This window comes from Amphimedon queenslandica, unplaced genomic scaffold (assembly GCF_000090795.2).
Source record: "Amphimedon queenslandica unplaced genomic scaffold, v1.1 AMPQUscaffold_13518, whole genome shotgun sequence".
Classification (NCBI taxonomy): domain Eukaryota; kingdom Metazoa; phylum Porifera; class Demospongiae; order Haplosclerida; family Niphatidae; genus Amphimedon; species Amphimedon queenslandica.
In genome coordinates this window covers 11,024-16,650 of record NW_003546246.1, presented here as the reverse complement: position 1 = coordinate 16,650, position 5,627 = coordinate 11,024, and the positions used below count along the sequence as shown (strand labels likewise).

The window sequence follows — 5,627 nt, the reverse complement described above, 5'->3', positions numbered from 1 at the left end:
AACATTCTAGAACATCATTCTCTAATATAAGCACACACTCTCTTGCTCTCTCCCTCTCTTTTGATTTTTTGCTGTTGTCGAATGTTGATTCAGTATCTATATTTGTTGGCTATATCTCCTTCGTTGTACTACCTGCTGACACTATACTGAATTAGCTCAAACACTGATACATATTGATGTCCTTATGCTGTGTAGAAAATTTGAGCTGTTTCCAACAAATATTTTTTGAGTTACATTGTATGAGCATTTTTTAAAAACAGCCATTTTCTGAAAAATACGCTGTACTATAGCCCTTGGTTTTTGCAAAAAATGGCTCTTAAAACACCCCCAATTTTTGATTACAATTTCTGATACATATTGATATCCTTATGCTACATGTATGTACAAAATTTGAGCTGTTTCCTACAAATATTTTTTGAATGTTGTAGGGTCTTGTTGGATACTTTGTCATTGGGTTTGAGGTTTCCTCTTATCCTGTGTACTTCAGTACTAGTCCTCAAGATACACCCACTCACTGGCATCAGAGGATGATATTCTTCCTCAATGAACCCATACAAGTTCAAACAGGTGGGTCTGTATTAAGACTAATGTATTCATTACTGTCTATATTTATTAATTGGGTAAAGGACAAGTCAGTATATCAAATACTGTCTGTCTGTTTGTATGTACATGTACATATACATGTACATCACTCCTATTATACATTAATTAGATTTAATAATAATAATTATTATTATTATTGGCCTCGCCTACGCGAGGTATAGGTAGTTGTTGTGTGTGTCTGTCATTCATTCATTCATTCTGTACAACTGAAATTTGTTTTTAATAAACAATAACTTTAGCACAGCGTGTTCTAAGCTCCTAGATCTTTCTTTTTGACGTGGAAAAGTCTTTCTTAACTGTTTTGTGTTGCTCAAATACAAGTGCTAGGTACAGAAGCTTCAAAGTAAGAAAATCGAGTAGTTGGGCCAAGTTCCGTTGTGTTGGCACTTTAGAGATAGCTGGTAGCATTTTTCAGTAGATTAGAACATGGCCTTCAAAAATTATGAACAGATTTCTCTAAATCTTACTTGATGAAGAGTTATACTTACTTGAAATTGTTGAGGTCACTCGTTTGTGCAGCGCTAGAGCAACAACTTGCTGGGTTATAGGTACTAAAGTACCTATACTATCTCAAATATACAAAGGCAGCAACTTTTTTTGTCAGCAAGTTTATCATATATTGCTGATTAGTAAAGAAAAAGTGAAGCTTCTTTCTCACATGGTCTTCTTGCTGCCACTCATGAAATGCCACACCTTCAATCTACATGCATGGGAGGGGCTGGAGCTGCTTGCATGTATGTGCTGCAGTGCTGCTACTTCTGCAGGTATTCAAGAGCAAGTGCAACTGTAGGAAGCTAGTGTTGAGCAGACTCTCTTCATGCTGATAATCAAACAGTTATTGAAGTGCGGGCATGCACCATAGCAGCTATAGGGGTGAGGCCATGCACCGTAGGTGTCTCGTTATTATTAGGTGGTTTATTATGTCATAGTATCAGTTGCTATAAGAACAAGGATTGTTCAAGATCACTTGATATCAAGATACAGATGATGTTATTTCCACTATCAAAAGAATCCCAAGTATTAATAATACCATAACACATTATGCACACTATCATCATGTGTTACTGTTTTCTTAATTTTAATGGAAAAACAAAATTAAAAAATTATTTAAAATAAACAATAATAAGAAGACAATCAAATTAGTATCATGTATCAATATTAAAATTAAGTCCCAACATTTCAATCCAGTCTTCACCCAAAAACTTCAGTACATCATGTATAATTTATAACTTAAATATTTTTGGCTCTTTTTGCTAAGCAATCAAACAACAGTTCTCCTTCACTTGCCTCAGTCCATTCTTCATATATTGTTTCAGCTGCAAGAGCCACTGGCCCACCAACTTTAGATAATCCATTGAGAAACTTCACACAGTATGACTCAAGATCAGACGAACTCTTCATAAAACTCATCCCAACATTAAGACTTGTAATTATTGCTTCATAGGATTTCTCAGTGTTATTACTGACAATACCCACTTGAGCCATTTCATTGAATATGCTGGGTAGAGAAAGATTAAAAGCTTGGCTCAAATCAACTCGATTCCTTGTATGAACTTGCTGTAACCTTTTTTTTAATAGAAACTAAATCGAGACCTAGAAATAATAATTTACACATGTATCATGTTTTGTCACAGCAACCACATGAACAATTTACCTTGTTCTCTTTTTCTCGGCACTGGTAGGGGACTTGGATTTACTGGAATTGCTACAAATGATATCATATAATAATGAATGCTAGTATTACATTTAATACCTGGTAGGGACAATGTTCTCAGTGATCGGTGAATGAATAATGTAACAGGATCAGCCACTCCATCCAGTGGTACAGAGTAATGTAGTGATGGTACAGCACCAGGTGATCCATAGACTGATACCAGACAACATGGAGGAAGAGGATAATTAGCTTCACCAAAATTATCAACATCATAACGACGCAACTATCAATGTACACATACCAACCATCAGTTATACATTATATTGCAGTACTTACTCTACAAGGCTTAAGGTGAGGCTTAATACTCCAACCAGTGAATGGCTCATCTTGTGGTGCATCAAACTTCAATTCAATATATGAATAGGAAGAATTGAATGAAAAATAAACATTTTGTCCTCTTTCAGCAAAAGAGTTTTCACTTGTAATAAACTACATGTATAAGAAATTACTATTATTAATTGTACTCATAATTAAAGCTTACTTCAAGGAGAGCACTCAATTTCTTAGCTGCAGTGAATGTCACCAAATCTTCAGTTTCTTTCTTCTCATAATAAACCAGTCCAGCATATGTTTCAGCATCTTTCACTCCAGTGGGTTTCACTGCAATAATAAACACAATTAGATCCTCAAGTAGTTGTACACACGTAGCTCCAAAATTTAGTGATGAGAATTAGCTTAAACATTTTACACAGCATGAGAATACAATGTACATGTACATTACATGTATTTAATACAAATTTGACATGTTTATGTATTAAAATTAGTAATAAATATTTTGAAGTCTATTTTGTGAATAAAGCACAAAATATTAAATTGAATTACACTCTCTCTCAGAGGTTCCCTGTCATGGACTGGTGACTATGTAGTGGGTCAATATTGCAGTGGGACCCACGTCTACCAGGAGACTATTAGACCACACCCAGGAGGTCTGTGGGATTCACTGGTCACCAAATCATCAGCAACTGGTGTCAGGAGGAAATAATAATATAGTGAGTTTATGATTTTATTTTTAATTTTATACTGGCTTCTCAATCAATCGCCATTTTTATCACATTTTCTGATACGTATTGATGTTTTTAGCTATGTAGAAAATTTGAGCTTATTCTGACAAATATTTTACAAGTTATGAGCATTTTTAAAAAACAGCCATTTTCTGAAAAATACCCAAGGCTATAGGCCATGCTTTTTTCTAAAAACAGCTAAGAAATTACCCTCAATTTTTATTACATTTTCTGATACATATTGATGTCCTTATGCTATGTAGAACATTTGAGCTGTTTCCGACAAATAATTTTTGAGTTATGAGCATTTTTAAAAAACAGCCATTTTCTGAAAAATACCCAAGGCCATAGCCCATGCTTTTTTGTAGAAAATGGCTCCAAAATCACCCCCAATTTTTATTACATTTCCTGATATGTATCAGGAAATGTCCTTATGCTGTTTAGAAAATTTGAACTGTTTCTGACAAATAATTTTCGAGTTATGAGCATTTTTAGAAATAAGCCAAATTTTGAAAAATACCCATATAGCCCATACTTATTTGTAAAAAATGGCTCCGAAATCACCCCCAATTTTTATTATATTTTCTGAAACATATCGATGTCCTTATGCTATGTAGAAGATTTGAGCTGATAATTTTCAAGTTATAAGAATTTGAGAATTAAAAAAACTGAGCCAAATTTGAAAAAATCAAAGGCTACGTGCATCCATGTACTGTACATGTACATGTTTACATGCATTTTCTTTTACTTATTACATGGTACATTGTTTATTGTTATCATTAGGTTATGGTATACTGTTACTGTTCTTATGGGGTACCCAATGTAAGTCATGTTACTTCTCATGATGTCATTCCATTCTTTCTCTCTTGATCCTCTCTCTCTTCCTCCTTCTACTTTCTATAGAAGAATTACTCTAACAACTAGATCAGTAGTGTTGCTGAGGAAAATGACTGTTGCTATGACAACTGTACATATACATGTACATCAATGAAGAGATACTTAAGTATATTTTACATTTTTCTGTATTTTATTTTCTAATTTTTTAAAGCAATTGCTTTGATAAAATCAGCTACAAACAAAACAACAACAACAATAAACATTATCTAAATATTATTATATTTTTCTAATAGTTTATCAGCTAGCTTAATAGTCCTTCTAGTACCTTCTTCTCTGAGTATATCTAAAAATATACCAAATACTTCTCCTTCCATACTAATGGAGCTTGAAATGATGTGGAGCAATTCATCCATTCTTTCACCAGCAGTGTGTTTAGTGTAGCCATCAGTTATTTCTCTTTTCTCTCTTGCATTGATAATATTGTGTTCCAGTAACTTGTCAACTAAGAAATAAATATCAATCCCGCAATTCTTTATTAATGAAGTACATCCTGTCATTACTCTATGAGCAATATCAGATCTAAATGTACCTATTAATGATACAAATTCAGTGATTAGTGTGTTATTATGTTAATATCAACCATACCTTCTTCAGTCTCTCTCCTGGTTTGACTGATACTAGCAGTAGAGGAGCTTGAGCTCGTACTGTCTACTACACAAATAAAATTAATATAATGAATTATAATCAGATATATACATGTAAGTTTAACTGACTTATTGATAGAGGAGGAGGTGATCGATTGATGCAAATTGTAGTTTCAGGATTAATTCCATTTAATTTCACAGGACAACAAAGTGGATCTTTAGCAATACCAGGTTTAGCATACACAGACACACTACAAGTTGCATAAGAGGGATTTGACGGGAACAGGTCAACTCTTGACTGAAGCAACTGTATAAAGGAATAGTCTTTACTATATACTTTATTGAAAGTACTTACTTGCATTGGATCTCTATCAGGAATAACAGTCCATCCTACCTGCTGTACAGTCTGAAGCAGTGTCAATTTAAGAGTTCCGTTTAGCTCAATAAATTTAAATGAGTCAACAACATCATCATATTCAATACTTGATGCCTGCTTGCTTTCTAAATACTACATGAACATAAATCAAAATGATTAATCAAATTTGAATGTGTTAGCATATATATGTATTATATGTATGTGCATGCTTTACCGTTTTAAGAACTTCCAGATCTCTAACAACAGAATACATAGCTTTCCAATAACCAACTTCTTTCTTTTCATAGTACATCATTCCAGAATACAATGTATCACGAGAAAGAGCTATAAAAGTATGTACATGTATGTATTTGTAATATTGTAATACATACATGTATAATATACCATTATTACCTGATTGTGTAGTGGAATGATCAGTAGAGGATTGTAGTGGTTCATCATCATTCCTTGCT

The 5,627-nt window shown here is 33.4% G+C and overlaps 1 long non-coding RNA gene across 1 annotated transcript; it reads right to left on the bottom strand.

The window, feature by feature from the left end:
- Positions 1 to 2,237: 2,237 nt before the first annotated feature.
- Positions 2,238 to 2,914, bottom strand: LOC109583313 (uncharacterized). Its single transcript, XR_002185462.1, has 4 exons — positions 2,799 to 2,914; positions 2,594 to 2,746; positions 2,357 to 2,540; positions 2,238 to 2,308 (listed from the first exon to the last, which is right to left on the bottom strand). It is a non-coding gene; the product is annotated as an uncharacterized LOC109583313 (long non-coding RNA).
- Between the last annotated feature and the right edge of the window lie 2,713 nt (positions 2,915 to 5,627).